The sequence below is a fragment of the Artibeus jamaicensis genome, unplaced genomic scaffold (genome assembly GCF_021234435.1).
Source record: "Artibeus jamaicensis isolate MK-2021 breed Jamaican fruit bat unplaced genomic scaffold, CSHL_Jam_final contig_685, whole genome shotgun sequence".
Taxonomy (NCBI): Eukaryota; Metazoa; Chordata; class Mammalia; order Chiroptera; family Phyllostomidae; genus Artibeus; species Artibeus jamaicensis.
Window position 1 is genome coordinate 22045688 of NW_026521924.1, and position 18138 is coordinate 22063825.

The window sequence follows — 18138 nt, forward strand, 5'->3', positions numbered from 1 at the left end:
TTTGGAGCTTGTGAGAAGAGAGTCTACAGCGCTCAAACTGGTAGCTTCCAACAGCTCACACTTGAGGAGGCTCTGCTGAATGGCTTGATGGCCACTGAAGTGTGGGTGTGGTTTTATAGCGGCGATATCACGGGCAAGCGGGGAATCATTGGCTGTAATGTTTGAAGACCAACATTTGTTGGTCCAACATCTGTTTCTTTTTGGTTTATTATTTGAATGTTCTTGGACCATGAGTGATCAGAACAGTATTTGAATTAAAAATATATATGTATATATTTAAATAAATAAATAAATAAATAAACCATCCAGCCCAAAAGTCATCTTCTCTGTGTAAACTCCCTGGATTTTCTCACTTACCTGGTTTTGGGGGGACTCCCACAATACTGCTCTGTTTGTACCTGCAGGACAGGACGGCGTCTTACCTCTCTCTGCGTTTCCAGTATCTCGCACTGAGCCGAGCGCGGAATGAGCCCTCCCTCAGCAGGGAGACCGGGGCAGCCCCAGCCAGTAGCATTTGGGGTGCTGTGTGCCTGAGGGTCCTCACGTCGCAGGCCCAGTGTGGCTACCTGGACGACTCAGGGAAGCAGAGACTTTTCCAGGTAACTGAAGATGGCACGCACAGGTGAAAGATGACTATTTATTCTAAAACAGCTTATTCAAATTCTCCCAAATGTGTTTCATACTTAAACGGAACACAGTGATCTGCATACAACCTTTCCAAGGTGACTTGGGCACACCGATAGGACATTAATCGCTGCCTCCAGGAGCGGGGTGACGTTATACCTGGGAGAGTTCAGTGTTGCCCTCATTGCCTGCTCTCATTATCTGTGGCATTCCCTTTCATTCTCCTAGTGTCTCTGAGTTTGAACAGAGATGATTGGATCACCCTAACAAGAACCAAAGTGACAATCCGAGGGGCCCCTAGGGTAAATATGAAGATTTGCTGTGGCATTTTAAAAAATATGGCCTCAAAATTCTTTGACATTCTTCTTACTGAAAGATGGTATCTCTGTCCCCTTCCTTGAACCTAAGCAGCGTTGAGACACCTGGGCCAATACCCATAGCACAAGTTGCCCTGTACTGTTTCCAGGCCTCTGCTTTAAGAAATTGGCAAATCCCACCCCCTGCCTCTTAGGATGTTCCCTCTTGGAATCCAGCCACCATGCTGCAAGGCAGCCCAAGACACGCCGTGGAGAGGGTCCTGCGGAGGGGAAGCCAGAGCCAGAGTCATCTTGGCAGTCGACCCTTAGTCCAGCTGATACAGTGTGGAAAGCGGCTGTCCCTTCCAAACTCTGCTCAAATTGCAGATTGGAGAGCAAACTAAATGATCACTGTTGTTTGCGGTTACTCATTGTGGGGTATCTTTAGGTACCAATGGATAACCAGAGCATTTGCCCTAAAAGAAAATGCTGCTGGAGCACTCAGACTGTAGACTTCTAGAGTCTGTTATAAATCGGTCACCTGCCTTGTCCTCAAGGTCAGACTGACACTGTCATGTCCAGTAGAGCACATGAGGAAAGACCACAAGCTTTAAAGACAGAGTCTCTGGGTTCCGGTCTCTATGAAACCTCAAGAAACTTACTTGTCCTGTCCGAGCCTCAGTTTTGTTCTCTGTAAAATGGACATGATAAGACCTACGTCACCATGCTGCAGTGATGAAGATAAAGCAGGGACTGGGATCAGCAAGCCTTGTTGGTAAGGGCCAGACAGCAAATACTGGAGGGTTGGAGGGCCACACGGTTCCTGTCACAACTCCTCAGTTCTACCGTCACATCAGGAAAGCAGACACACCTATAAGCGAGTTGGCATTGGCTGGTACCAATAAACCCTCATTGACAAAAATAGGATTCGGCTGGCAGACCCCTCCCATAAAAGACTGGGGACGTTCCTGGCACAAACTCTAGCTACCATTAGCATATTATTATTGTTGTTGATATATTAAACACAACTTTCTTTAGGCAGAAACATTTGCTGGGGATTTCACCAGCCTGTAACCACAAGGTTCACTAAAAAGAGTTCACCCTGAGATAATTAGCAGTAACAGGATGAGTCACTCTAAGGGGGTGACATGGAGGAGTTTCATAAATGCTCTGTCATCTTCCCTCTGATCACCCTTGACAAAGTCATCTTACCTCTTGAAACAAGGTAGTTCATCTGTGTAATGAGCGTATGCATGGCAACCCTCCTGGGGAAATCGATTATTTCAGATCAGAGCTAAGAAACATTCTCCTGGGTTCATGGTTTCTTTCAGAGGACAGCCCCTGAGCAGGGACTTGGAGGAGTTCAGCTTTAGGGCAAAAAAAAGGAAGTGAATAAGGGAGGAAGAGAGGGAGGGACGGGGTGGGGGTCAGTAGCAGGGGAACATGCCCTGATAAATTCCACCTCTCCTGGGTGCCCCATTCGATGACATGCTCATTCGGTTCTACCTGTTGCCTGCCAGTTCTGGGCCAAGTCCTGGGCTGAGGGCAGGGTAGGTAGCAATGACATAGACACCCCTAATCCCAGCCCTCATGGATGGGGCCCACATCCAGTGAGGGGAAGAGACCATTAAGTAAGACATGGCAGTAACAGTGCTGTGCATAATGAAAGGGGAAGTGACGGGTGGGGGCCACTTTTTGGGGGTGGGGGACCTAGCCCAGTTGGGGGTCATGGAAGGTCTCCCCAAGGAAATGACATCTAAGTCAAGACCCAGAGGGATGAGTGGGGATTACTCACTATTCCCTGCCTACCTTCTGTTCTTGAATTTGCCCCTGTGCTTAGATCTCTGCTCCTCCCTTCTGAACAAAGTCTTCCCTTCCCCACACTGCTTTTTGATACATTTCTTTTTTCTCACCTAAACCATAGCCTGAAACATCAATGCTCTTAAAATAAAAACCAGAAGCTCACTAGGCCTGTGTGATGTGGTCCCTGACACTGCACCAAGCCTTGTCTCAGTCTTCCACCAGTAACTCTGCTCTGGCCACCCTGGATTATTTTCCAGGCCTTCCTACCACAGGCCCTTTGCTTATGCTCTTCCCTCCACCTAGAACACTTCACCCTCCTCTGTTTACCTAGTTAACTCCTACCTAGTCTTCAAAGAGCAAATCACTTATTTCCTCAGGAAGACTTTCTCTGACCTCCCCAGCTCATTAAAAGTCACTGCTTTTAAGTTTTCAAAGTCCCTCTTCTTAGCACTTATCACAGGTACAGTTTCCACGGTCTAAGTGAACAAGCCCCATCTACTCGTCCATGTTGTTTATTGCTCCTGTCCAGCCCCAGGGACTGGCACGCAGTGGAAACCTAGCTAAGATATGTATCTCGGTGAGTAGAGTGTTGGATGCAATGCCCTGGTGCCATAGCATTTCTCCTTTCAAACCCCTGAGACCCTGAAACCCCACTGAGCACATATCTGTTCTCCAGTTTGAGTTCATAGTAGCAAGCATGGCACCATGAGGGAAAAACTTTACCACAGAGTCAGAAGGGCGAAACCAGACCCCATCTCTAGTTGCCCTTTGGGTCTAAGGTCTCTCACCTGGGAAAAGCATGGAATAACAGCATCCTCCCCAACCGTCTCTTGGACTTTCTGTGCATCGTGAAGCCACTTCAAGGATGTGCACTTCAAAGCATATTATGGACCCAGCATCCACAGGAGAAGCTGGAAAGAGCATCACTTGGCCCACTGGGCCCCACTGGGCCCCACTGTGCTGGGCAAACAGCACCGGGGCTGGAAGGACAGCTCTGGGAGGGACCCCAGGAAGAGGAGGGCGTCGGCAGCTGCCTGTGCTGCCCTGAGCCCCGCAGTATTGATCCCCAGTCTTGCAGAAGGAACATTTGCCTTTTTCCCCTTCCAAATAATTAAAGTATAATATTTTATGGCCTGATAAAATTTACTGGGACCCTTGGCATGTAATTATAGTGCTTCTTTAAAAGAGACCCCATAAAAGATACATGATTAGAAAGTTAAGGATCTGGATAGAATTACAACGATGTGACAAATAATTTACAAGTGATATTAACTGTCTAAGGGGGAAAATTTCAATAACCTCTGATGAAGGCTAACAATTAAAATAATAAATTCCCCAAGAGCAAGGGTAAACCTTTCTTCTTGGTCAAAGGCTTACACTTCATGAGCCCAGGAAGAAGGATAGGCCTTCTTGTCAAAGTCAAGTCCTGATCTCCCAAGGCATCTACTCTTTCCATACGTATGTATGTATGTGGGTACTTAAGGACTTACTGATTTAATCTTTTTAGTAATTTACCCACCCACCAATTTATCATTTTTTTATGTCTGGCCATTCTTTCATTCCACCATCAATTCTATTCATTCTTCCTTCCATTCTTGTATCTAGCCATCCTTCTATGCCCCTATTTCCATCTGTTCATTTATCCATTTATTACTTTATTTCTTTGTCTACCTAGTCACTTATTTTTATTTTTTCCTCCATTTATCCACTTATCCACCCATGCCATCCACATGTACTTCTCACTGGTGCTGATCGGGGTCTTCACTGTGTTTTGGGGCGACACTGTGAAACAGAGCTATGATATGAGCCACAGAGGTCCTTTTAAATTTTCTGGTAGCCATATTAAAAACTCAAAAGAGAAATCAATAAAATCAATTTCAGTAATAATTCTGTTATTTAACAATTATTTGGTTATACACTAGTATAAGCATTTTCATATGTTTAATACATTTATTTTAACATAAAATACAGCTAAGTCAGCAATTTTTACTACTTTTATTTAACTCTACCCAAAATATCATCATTACCACATTAACCAATATAAAAATACTAACCAGTTATGTCACGTTCTGCTTTTTACCCTAAATCTTCTCAATTCAGTGTGCATTTTACACACGCAGTTCCGCTCAGTTGCACTAGTCACATTTCAAGCACTCAACAGCCACATGTGGTCTGTGGCTACTACCACCTTGGACGTCCAGTTCTAGCTCTTCAAAGATGAGTCAAAGAGAGCTTTCTCCTGTGAGTGGTTCCCACTGCGCCACCATTAATGGTGGGAAGAAGGGGGAGGGACTGGTCAAAGAACGTGTATGAATGACCCATGGACATGAGCAACAGATGGGGACTGACTGGGGAGTGAGGGGTGAACTAGACAGAGGAGGCCATGGGGAAAAACTGGGACAATTGTAGTAAAATAACAGTAAAAATGTTTTTAAAAAGGAAAAGAAAAACACACAACCATTAGTGAGTGAAAAGAAAAGAAAGGAAAGGAAAAGAAAAAAGACAATACAGGCAGAGTAGGGTATGAACACGACAAAGCACATTGGCTTTTCCCAGAAGCCAGAAGCAGAGCTAGACTTTTATTCTGACTGTGCTTCAGAAATTTTAACTGTATCTTCCCAAATCACAGTCTTGGATTGTGAACATAGGGAAGCTAATTCTGCAGTGCACTCGTGTCCGGGAATATTACTTGGTCAATGAGAAGACACAACTTATAAACATGTTTGAAAATACAAATCATTCTGACTGTTGGTTGCAAGTATTAAAACTGAGGTCTGCAATGATCACGATTTGTTATCAACATAGGTCAACTTCATCCCAAACTATGAGTATCCAAACTCTTTTTCTTTGCTGGCCTGCCATTGTGAATAGCTGGGGAAAAACTATCAATGGGCTGGCGTTTAGAAATTTACACCAGTATTTAACCTATTTCAAAGGGAATTGAGCAATAAAATTTCTGATGGTACTAAAAAAAAAAGAGTTCACACTCAGGGGAGGTCAGACAAGTGTTATGACCATGAGCCTCAGTGCACGAGTCATGCATTTTTTCTCATTGATTCTTCACGTTTAAGTCATAAAACACTCTCATTTTACACGTAGTGAAGCAAAGACTTAGAGAGAAGTGGAAGAAAGTTCTAGAATCAAATCAGCAGAGCATTCCAAAATGCTGCTTGAAATGCTCAGAGAGAGGATGTCTAGCTCTGCTCTGACTGGTGAGGAGGGGGAACCGGCCCCCAGGCCAGCCTGGAGGAAGGGAAGGAACCGCACAGCAGAGGGTATTTCCAGACAGCAGACAAGTGTGAGGGAAGGAAGATCGCACACTCGTTCGTGCCCAGCAAGGTCCCTGAATTCTTCACCTACCTCTGGACAGACACCCAGGGTGTGAGAGGACATATTTGGGAGAATGAAAGAATGCACAGAGATCGAAACTAGCCGTTTGCACCAAATGTCATAGTCTCCTATCCATTCATAATAAAGAGAGCAAGGATTCTGTGGCCAGTTCATTGTATGCTGCCCAAGCCTGAAGAGTTTGGTGACATTGTTGATGCTGGCAAGGCCCTGGTGACGAGAATGACCAGCTCACATCACTGAGCACTTCCCCAGCTTCCTAAGTGCCATCTACCATGTGTCACTTACATAGACCTACCCCCATCCCTGCCCAGTGAGCATTTAATTGGAAACTGGCTCAGCCAGGCAGCACACAATCTGAGGGATGGCCACTGGGGGTGTGAAGCTGAGGAACTCATAACGGCCTTTTCCAAGTTCATGTCCAGTGGGGCAGAGGAATCCTTCAGAGTCCCAGAGCTGCGCTAGCCGCCCACACACTGTAGAGTAGAGACAAAGACGATGAGCTGTCATGTCTCTGTAGGGGTGGGGGAGGCAGTCAGGAAAAGGGGGTCACAGATGAGGTGACACTTGGGCATCATGAAGCTTCCTCTGTCTCCCCCAACAAAAGTAATCTCTGCCCTTCTACAAACTGGCCCCTTTGTCAGGTCCTCGGAACACAGGGTCTGGCCCTGCCCTTTGGAAGAATTTCCACTCCCTGCACCACCTGTCCCCCCCACTCCAACTTCCCAAGTGCAGCTGGCTCATTCTGTAATTCTCCTCCAGGCCCCAGGGAAGGCTTATACTCACTCAACGTTGTAATGGATCAATGGAGAAATACAAATGCTTGGATTGCTGAGAATGTATATATTTGTTTTAAAAACCCTGTCTTTCTCAGGTACAGACAAAACACTGCCAGCTTAACACCTCCCAGAGACGTACCGTGGGAGTGAGTTCAAGGTCTCCCCTGTCAGGAGCGATGTGGATCAGAGGGGCTTCCCAGTGGCCTCTGCTCAGGAACGAAAGGCACGTCAGCACAGGAGTGAAGGTGGTGGTGGTGGTGATGGGGTGGGGGGAGATGGAGCCGAACTTGGGGGGAGACAGAGTGGTAAAGGGGACAAGGAGAGAGAGCCAAAGGAGCTAAAGGAACAGGAGGGAGAACAAAGTAAGGCACGGGCTGAGGAAAGGTGATAGACTTAGAGAGGTGAAAAGAGTCAGGGGGATGAAAACAGAGACAAAGAGAAATGGGGCCAGACTCAGACAAGGTCAGATGAACTCAGACGAACATCAAAATATGGATGAAAACCAAGTGATCAGTGAAACGGAGAGAGACAGAGAACAGAAACAGAGAAGAAAAAGGAGTAAGAGGAGCAGAGTGAGATGTCTGGAACTCACCCAGCACCCAGCACCCAGCACCCAGCACCCAGCACCTGCCTCAGCCCTTTGCTCGGCTATTTCTTCTGCCTGGGACTCTTTACCCCACTTCTTGCTTTGCTCCTACCTATTGTTCTCCACCACAAAAGACCTCCCAGTTGATTTCCTTTATAGAACTTTTAATCTTTTCTTTATCCACTTATTGTCCATTTCCAGGGTCACTGTTGCCCTGACATATCCCCAGTGCTTGGAACAGTGTCTGGCATAAAATGATTAATAATTGAAGAAGAAATGGGTGGATGGATAGATGAATGGAGAAGAGGAAGGATTGATGGATGGATGGATGGATGGACAAACAAGTGAATGACGATGACTCAGGAAGAGTGGGCCAACCCCCTGCTTTTGACCTTCCTGTCCTCACCCACACTTACATAAAGGTAATCATTCCCAGGAAGTCCACTCCAGCTACTCAAGTTGGTCAGGTGGTAAGGGCATGATTTTGTGGCAGGGTTGGGTGTTAATTGGGAATACATGACTTCTCAACAGCTGGGCAAAGTCAGAGTTCATCTGTGATAGAGACCAGAGTGGGAGTGGAGCGCAGATCCTGCCTCTCATGCCAACTGGACATCAGCCAGACCCAAGAGTATCCGAGGAAGAGGATGGCTGGCAATCTGAGTATTTTCCATGCTGCTTTATAGGCCCCTCTAGAGATCCTTCCAGACAAAAATGGTTCCATCCAGGACTTGGCTTGGTCTAATGGTCCTATGGGGAAAAGTATATGAAGAGTGCACACTTTTCAGGCAAAGTTCCTAACTTGTTAGGGTTCCCATCAGTACCGTAAGGACTAAGGCAGCCTCACTCTCATGCTGGGCTCTTTGTCACTATGGCAAGTGCTCTCTGGAGCCATTAATCAAGACCAGCCTGTGCTGATGCTGGACAGCACTTGGAGGAAAGTTCCAGTCCAGATCGGAGTGTCTTGGCCTTCTGGAAGTCCCTGGTGAAGGCCCTCAGCTTCCTGGAGCCAGCTAAGAGGCCATTATATGTATTTGTATCTTGAGGCTGGCCTGGAAGTTGTCCTTGGGGAATCCCTGGGCTAACCTGGCTGCAGAAAACACAGGGACTGGACAGCCTGAGGGGAAGGACTCTGGGCATGAAATCCCAAAGTCAGGGGACTTCTCCAGGTCACCTGTAGGTGACTCAGGAAGAGTGACTGGGCCCAACAAGAGCATCAGAGGCAATCCACAGCCTCCTACCACGGCTCTCTGCTTTTGACCTTCCTGTCCTCACCCACACTTACACAAAGGTAACATAGCTGGTGCATAGAGCAAATTCTGGTTCACATTCTGCTTCCCAGGTAATAGTATAATAAACACCGTGTGTGTTTCTATGGGGTCTTTATCACTGACAATGCTGACTTCACATGGATGACCATGATTTGACCTACCATTGCCTTATGCGTCCTTCATAGGTTACCCAGGATTTTGCTGTTATAGATACTGATGCAATAAACATCTCTGCTTATACCTCCTCCTTTCTTCAAGATTACCTTCTCAGGATAAATATCAAGGTGCAACAATAGATTGTCCTATTGTCCCTAAAGTTTGTAATTTGAATGGTCACAAGTACTCTCTGTGTGTAGGATTCCTTCAACCCAGCCCCACCAGTACTGAGCATTGGTAAGACTTTTTTTCCTTAGGTGGTTGGTGTAATATTCTAATTCCCTTGGGTGGAATTAAGTATAACCATTTCTCAAAATGCTTGTTTACTGATTACATTACTTTATATGTGGATTTTGGCTTATAGATTTGTACAGCTCATCTACCCAACCTTTTTCTGCCTGTGTCAATTTGGGTATAAATCACCACTTCTGAAGAATGAGGAGTGATACACTCAGGGGAAGGAGTTGTAAGTCACAGGCAGGACTGGAGCTTGGAGCCAGGTCCTCCCAATGGCATAGGGACAGCCATGCTTTGCCCAGCCAGTCATAGACTGGGCTAGACCAGAGGTTAATGATATTAAGGTGCTCTGTGCCCCAGGCACTGTGCTCAGCATTTCCCGTACCTATTTCATGTAATCCTTACAACAACACCAAGAAGAAGACCTTAGAATCTCCACTCTACAGATGGAACTGAGAGAAGTCAAGTGATTGACCCAATATCACCCAGACCAGCCAGGATTCAAACTCAGATCTATGGACCAGTAAAGCCTATGATGTAATCATTGCACTAGCCTCTGGATGGAAAACATGATCAAAAGGATTTTTAAAAATAACTGATGAACTTGACACCATCTGTATTAGCCAAGAGTCTCAAGAGAAACAGAACCAAAGGGATGTGTAGAGATTTTTACATAAGAGATTTGTTACAGGAATTGGCTCACATGGTTATGGAGACCAGGAAGCCCACGATCCGCCATCTGCAAGATGGAGAATCAAAGAAGCTGCTGGTGCAATTCAGTCTGAGTGCAAAGGCCTGAGAAGTCCCTGTCTGAGTTGGAAAGTCCAAGAACTGGAAGCTCCGAGGTCTGAGGGCAGGGAAGAGGGATGTCCCAGCTCAAGCGAAAGAGCAAATTTACCCTTGCACCCCCTTTTTGCTGCATCCAGGCCCTCCGCAGGCTGGGTGATGCCCACCCACATTGGTGAAGGTGAATTTCTTTATTCAGTCTACTGATTCGAATGTTAATCTCTTCCAGAGACACCCTCAGACACACCCAGAAGTAGTGTTTTACAAGCTCCCTGGCAGTCCCGTCTAAGCCCAGTCAAGTTGAAGCATAAAATTAACCCTTAAACATTATCTCTATCCTAAAAGACTACACAGTTCCTTGAAAAGACAAGTAAGAAGTGTCACAAAGCCAGGTGGCCTGTGTCCGCAAAAACACATGTGATTAGGGAGTAATGGGAGGAGCATAGTCATAACCCCTGGCTGTGGAGCTGAGGAAGGCTTCCTGGAGGAGGTGATGCCCCATGGGTTACTGAAGCATGAACAAGAACTTGTCTTATTGACCAGAGTCAGATTGCAGAGTGGAAGGAGAGCGGAGAGCTGGGCTCACAGAGAGTGTGGGCCTCCAGGTTAACAGTGCTCACGGGTAGGTTTTGGAATCAGACGGGCCTGGTTTTGAACCCTGCCCCTTCTTGCTGCTGTGTGGTTAGATAGTCATTCACATTCCAAGCCTCAGCATGCCCATCGCAATGAAGATAATGTTTCACCAGCTGCTGAGGGGGTCAAGAGCACAGGAAACTAAAGTACTCCGTCCATGCCTGGCAGAGAAGGGCTCAGAAATAGCATGTATTGTTCTTGTAGCCATCACTTCTCCTACCTGACCTTCCCCTTCCGCCAGTAAACCTGCGAGTGCCATCCACGAGAAACGACCTCCAAGGACATGTACCTGTGAGCGCTCACCTTTCTGGCCAAATAAAACCATCAGAGCACAGTGACAGTCTGGTTTCCAATCCCATTTGAGCCACTTGCTAGCTTGGATCTAAGACTTTGAACAAGGCACCTACTCCCATTGAAGCTCCGTTTCTTCATCTGTATAATGGGGGCAGCAAGGCCGGCCTTATAGGTTATCACGATGCACGCTCCCAGTGCCCTGGATGTCATGTGCACTCGATGTGCAATGGAAGACCCCCGAGTCCCCCACCTGCTTCTGCTCACCACACAGACACTGACTGCTGTGGTCTGAAGTGCACGTCTATGGCTGAGGTCATCTGCAGCCTCATCTGGGAACTCAGCCTCCAGGGCACCCAGCCTGGCAGGGCCTATGGGCAGTAGCTTCTGCCCCAGAGCCTAATTTCTCCACATCCTCCCCCAGCTATTGCGGGAAGAAGCATGACTCACGGAGGGAAGAGCATTGGCATCATCTCCCCCGCCGCACGGGGCCAGCCAGCAGGCTTGTGGTTAAAGGACCTGCCTGGGTTGCAAAACTGGCCAGTTTGCTGTGTCCTGGCATCACGTGAGTCGGGTGGGCACTGGCGATGGCCTCCTCTTCCCTCGCCCACTGACTCACCCCCTACCCGCTCGCAATCACATGGGCTCCCCAGGCCTCAGTTCCCCCGAAATGCACCGAGATGCTGGGTTTGCCTACTGAATTGGAAGAACTACTTCCTTTTTTTCCTTTTTTTTTAACTGCAAAAATGTATAAATATATTCTCATTCTGAAAAAACTGCGAAGACTATTTTTATAATATAGATGTATAACATAGGATACACGGAAAAATGGAACTGGGAAAGTGCCCTTCTGCGGCAGGAAATCTGGTTATTCCCCCAGTATCTTCAAAGGTCTTCTCTTATTGTTTTCTCTGATTTTGATGCTGCATAAGAACTACATCTGTGAATGCATTCTTCTTTTTTAAAATATTAGAATTTTCTGATGAGGATACAAGAGTTCCCTGAGAGATGTCACCGTCAACCCTGGCCCCTGTCCAGAGGCAAACCCTGTTACCCACTAAGTATTCCTCTTTCAAATCTCTGTTCTTTGTACGGTATGTGTATATTATTACATAGACTCTCGTAAGAAGGTAGGGGGTGGGGAGAGAGAGAAGCGTTCCCAGACTTTCTTCAGACTATATGTATCTTCGTACAATTTGCATTTTTCGCCGAGCACAATGTCTCAGAGATTTTCCACTTTGTTAAAGAGAGGTCCCACTTATTTCTTTTAATAACTGCTTAGCATTTCATAGTAGGCAAGTGCCATCATTTGTAATAGTCACCAAGCAGTGGACTTTGAAGTTGACTCCACTTTCTTCACCTCATCAACAACATTAAAACAAACAGCTGCCTACACTCTTTTGTGCACGTGCAGGTGGTTCTGGAAGGTTGGTGTCACATGGGATGTGACGCAGCCTCTGGGGGCTAGAGGCTGGCTGCCAGCCCATCCGTACAGTATACGGAGTCAGGGAGAGACAGGGGCTCACAGAGACCTACGGGCGAAGGGAGGCAGGGTGGGACTGCATGAGAGAAGAAGGGAGGAGAGACAGAGAGGACAAAAGAGAACAGAGGAAGGTGGGCAGTCAGGTGGGAAAGGAGCCACTTTCACAAGTGTCGTTCTGAGACGAGCTCCTGGGTCACTGTTGCCCCGCCTCTGTCCCTCCCTCCCCAGATGGGCAGAGGCTTGTCAGCCCCGGGGCAGCTGGGAAGAGGGGAAAACACAGCTGCTCTGGATTTGCCATTTGGCCAAGTCACCCCAGGCAAGTGTCTTGGCTTCTCTGAGATGCCGTCTTGGCTATCACTCGGAGGTCCTGCTTCCAGATGGCCATGGAGCTGCCCTGCCTCGTAGAGGGAAGCTCCTTGGATGCTCTGAGGGACGCCCAGGGAACTCCTGCATCACAGAGCGAGGCCCGTAGGGCCAAGGCTGGGCTGCCTCATGCTGAACAGCTGTGTCCATCGGGGGCATTTCTTGCTCTCCAGGGTGGAGGCTGCCCAGCACTCGGCGTCTTGGTGGTGGCCGGGGTCAGCTGCTTCCCCAGGCAAGAGAGCCTGAGTCCCTCTGTGGGTCCCAGGAGCAGCTCCTGAGAGGACAGCCTGTGAGAGGACTGGCATGTTGGTGGGGGAAGGTTTGCTGGCTCGGGTTACTGTGTCCAGAGTGTTCTGCCCTTTGTTTTTGACTGATTCTCTTTTAACTCACTCCATGAGGTGGGTTTTATCATCCCCATTTTACAGATGAGAAAACTGAGGCACAGAGAAGATAAAGTCACACACTGGTGTGCGTGTGTGTGTGCGTGCACACTTGTGGGGTGTGGAGGGGGATATCTGTGCCTCCTTCAGGTTCAAAGCCAGGGCAACGCTCTCTGCCATGTGAGGGGTACTGTGCTCTGAACTTGGCAGCCCAGGCCCAAGCATGGCCAGCTGAGGGTTTTGGTTCTGCAGCGACTATAGCCTGGTGGGTCAGAGGCAGGTGGGGTTGGGAGTGGTCTCTATGCTCCTCCAGGGGGTCGGCCAGCAGGATGCCCCAGCCAGCAGGACGCCTCCTCTCCCCTTGCTTCTCACTGTCCTCTGACCATCACTGACCATCACCATCACTGACCATAGCCTATCAATGTGTCCCTTCCCCTTCTGGTCCCCAGTCTTTTCAGCTGCAGAAGGAAGAAGTGACCCTTGTTATTCAGACCTGAGCCTCCTTCCCACAGGTGAGACCACCCTACAGGTGCTGAGGTAAAGGTGGCCAGATGGCCTTGACCTTGGAAGCTCACGGTTGAGGGAAATAGATCTTAAATACATAATGTCTCTCTCTCTCTCTCTCTCTCTCTCTCTCTCTCTCACACACACACACACACACACACACACACACACACACACAGAAGTTCAAATTGAGCTTGGTGTCATGAAGGAAAAGCAGAAGATTCCACAAACTATTGGAACAGGTTGGTAACCACCCACCCCCTGCCCCAGAGTTTATGGATGAGGAAACTGAGGCTCAGCAAGGTGAAATCTGTTTCTGTAGGTGCAACTAGTGGCTGCAACTCTTTCTGCATAGGGAGAGGCCTGTGGCAGGAGCAGCAAGGCCGACTCCTTGCGCCCTGATTCAGAGACCTTCGGACAAAGCTAATCGCATTTCCAAAGGGGGTCCTGAGACTTGCTGAAAGGGAGGGAGCCTCCACCAACAGCAGTCTGATGAGCTGAGCACAAGTGAATCAGAAACACGAGGTTGCTGTTTGTCTGGATCCGCACAGGGGTTTGGCCGACTCCAAGTTCCCTTGGCAGGCAGGGCTCGGGCCCTGCCAGAACCTGGAATCCTGGCACAATAGCGTGGACCTTCCGGTCAGGCCAGGCCTCCGGCCTTCCTGCTGTTCAACTCAGCGTCCCGGGCTCTTGTGGCTTCTTCTGTTGCTTCTTCCCACACTTGAGCCCCAGGGACAGAATGGCAGGAGAAGTGTCCACAGCCCCATCCCTCGTGGGAGAGACATGGCACAGATCATGGTTTCTTGGAGCACCGTCAAAGCAGCAGTCCCCCTGGTTGCCAGGAAACCCAGGGGTTGGAAACTGTGGCGACAGGACCCATCCACGCAGCGGGCTGTTGGGAAAACGCTCCGAGAGAGAAGGAACCAGGGCCAGCAGGAGGGAGAGACTCGCCCTGGGCCTGCGCAGAGGCCACCTCCCCTGATTCCTTTAAGGTGGCAAAACGGAATTCTGAGAAAAAGCAGCTTTCAAGCTGAAAGAGTTGGGAACGGGCCTGATTACTTGGTTGTTTTTTGTTTGTTCGTTTTGTAGTTGCCAACCTTGGGCTGCTGGATACTCCCAGACGGGGACGGGGATGGCAGCAGGTTCAAGCTCATCTGACACAGGAGCGTTTTGTCGTTCTGCAGGGGCGTGAGCAGGACGCTGCTCAGGTGTGTTCTCCCCACACGTGCCAGGGCACAAACCCCGTGGGCACAGGGATCTCATCTGTTTCATCCATATCCCTGGAGTCTAGTACGGGGCCTGCCCCGTGAGAGTTGGCAGTAAAGAATGGATAAATTAATCAATGAATAAATGAATGCAGGGCACTCACTGCTTTCTTCTTGTGGTTTTCTTCTTTCCCTTCCTCCACTCAATCTCCTTCCTTCCCTCCCTCCTTCCTTCCTTCTTCCTCACTCCCTCCTCTCTCCTCTCCCTTCCTTACAAGTAGTCACTATGACAGGCATTATGCTGGGTCCTGGGGACACGTTGGGAGATAAAACAGCTCAGCTATGTGTTAACTAATTGCTTCATAGCGATTTTTTAAATCCTCACCTGAGGATATGTTTATTGATTTTAGAAAGGAGAAGAGAGAGAGAGAAATATTAATGTGAGAGAACACAGATGGGCTGCCCCATATACACTCCCTGACTGGGGACTGAACCCACAGCCTAGGTACGAGCCCTGACTGGGAATTGAACCTGCAGCCTTTTGGGGTATGGAATGATGCTCCAACCAACTGAGCCATCTGGCCAGGGATGCTTTATTACAATTTTGACTGCAGGTGACTGCCTTCCTTCCTCCTCTCTCTTTTTCTCTCTTCTTCTCTGCTTCCTTCCTTGTCTGCCTTCCTATTTCTCATTCAGTCCTGTCCTGCATCCCTTCGCCTGTGGGTCTCTGTGAGACCCTGTCTGTCCCTGACTCTGCATACTGTACAGATGGACTGGCAGCCAGCCTCTAGCCCCCAGAGGCCGCGTCAAATCCTAGGGAGGGGTGATTTCTGGTCCAGACCATTATCTGGACTTCGCAGGGGGGCTATACTCTCTGAAAATGGCCATTCCCGCTTTGGAAGAAAACCGGACTTCCACTTGAATGCTGGGCAAGGGAGACCAGAACTCTGGTATGGCTGTGGGAAGACTCAGACTCCAGGCACATCATTTGCCCCAACTTCTAAGACCAACCAGTGTCGGCCAGACAAGCTGGGATACCGGCAGGTCAGGTGGAGCCATTCGGAGGAGAGGTTCAGTGAGGTGTGGCAGGAGAGAAAGCAGGAGGTGGATGTTCAGACCAAATGCTGTCATTAACGCCAATTAGGAAAATGGCCCATTAGCACCATCTAGTCATCACCATCACAGGCGTGCCCCCTGGACACCCACCAGGATGCGATCATTAAATGCCCACCCCATCTCTTCCTCCTACTCTTCTCCCATCCCCTGGGGGTGAGGGCTGTCCCTCTGGCTGCACCTTTACTCATGAAGAGCTTCCTTCGACAGAGTGCAGCACAGCTTGGGAAAGGGCTGCTATGAGAGGTAGTGAGCTGCCCATCTTGGGAGACATTCAAGACAGTAGTGACTTTCTAAGTCTAGGGTAGAGAGGATCATCCCTGAATGGCTGCCTTCTATAGCTAAGACCCAAGAATCTTCAGGAATGAAACTAATTTTTAATCATCTATATTTATATATGAATTATACACACACACACACCCATGTGCACAGTTCCTACTCTAAAGAAGTGGGGCCATAATTCAGACACATTAAAAGGTGTAGGCACGTGATGTTAGGTCTCAGAGTCACATCATTGTGACCCCAACAATGCCTGTCTTTTTTCTTCCAAACTTCATTCCAAAGAGACATGTGTCTGCTTGGAGTTTAAGAGTCCAGGCCTAAGAGCCAGACAGACCCGGCATCAGATCTGCCGCCCACCAGCTGTGCATCCTTGAACAAGTCACTGCACCCTCTGAGCCTCAGAGTCCACATGGGGACAGGAGCCCATCTTCTGGTGGTGAAGAATATATGAGGTCGTTACAAGACTCTCAGGTTCCCAGTGAGGTTCCTGGCACATGATAAGTGCTCAGTCAGTGGGTTGCTGTTTATGTGGTAACAGAGCAGAAATGAGGGTTTGGCTCCAAAGAGGGATGTAAGAGCGACAGTGGTGAGTGATAGTGCCCAAGGCCACATGACCCAGAGAGTGTAAGAAGCATGGCGTTAGCCTGAGCCTTTGTCCCTGCCCTTCTGTGACACAACATTCTGTCGTTGGTCTGGACCCCCAGCACCCCTGCCCTGCCCCGTGCGAACCACCCAAGCTTCCACTTTGCCCCAGACTTGACATGAATCCTTTAACCATTAAGCCCTGAACACCATGTTTTCCACCCTCAGAGGTTTCTAGACGGTAATTAGGCAGTGGAACACCCTGCTGGGGTGGGAGGGTCAGTAGCACTGGTGTAGGAGAGGATGTGGGGTAAGTGGAGGCATTTGGATGGTTGGCGCACGGCAGGACAGGGCTGGCGCCACAGCGGCCCGGGCCTGGTGCAACAGTTTCATTGCCAAGTCCCCACGGACCTAGCACTCTCTCCTGGGGAAACCTAGCTCTGAGGCTGCGAGAACAGGTGATATAGTAGAGGGGACTGGCTTTGGAGTCAGGAAAACCTGGCTTTAAAATCCATCCCCATTATTGTGAATTTGGACATAGTATCTAACTACGTAATGGTATTTAACCATGTAATAGTATCTAACTGTGTGCAATGATCATAGTTACACAGTATCATCTACACGATGGGAGGGATTATATCCATCTCATGGAGTGGTGGTAAGGATTTAATGAGGAAATGTGTGTGGAGTACCGAGCACAGTACTTAAACAGAATGAGTGTCTACAAATGGCACCTGCTGCTACTCAGATGGAGCCACCAGGACGTAGACTCCAAAGTCACAGAATAAGGTGACATTCGTGACATTCAAAATATTCCCTTAAATTTTTTTCCTCTGGCCCTGGCCGGGCGGCTCAGTTAGTTAGATCATCATGCCATACACCAAAAAAAATTGGGGGTTTTATTCCTAGTCAGGGCACATACCCAGGTCGCAGGTTCCATCCCTGGGCGGGCTGCATAGAGGGAGGCAACCGACTGACACCAATCGATGCTTTTCTCTCATATTACTCTCTCTCTCAAATCAATAAACCCACTTCCGGTGAGGATTTTAAAACATTCTCTGTATCAGGATGCATCGGTTACACCGCTGCAACAAGCAAGCCCCAAAGCTCAGATAAAAGCACAAACATGTCTTTCTCGGTGCCACATGTTTTTTCATTTCTCAGTCATTTGGGAACCCAGGCTTACAAAGCAGCCACCAGTTGTCACCAGGCCTGAAGAAAAGAGGCAGCTCTGGAAGTCCTTGCCCTGGCAATTAAATACTTTGACCCAGCAGCAACACATGTCACTCATCGGTTAGAACCTGTCCTGTGGCCCCACCCAAACACCGAATTGTTCAGTCGTCTGTGCACGGAAAGGAAAAGAGAACTGGGCATCAGCAGACGTCGCTCATCATGACCACAGAATCCGCACTGGGGACT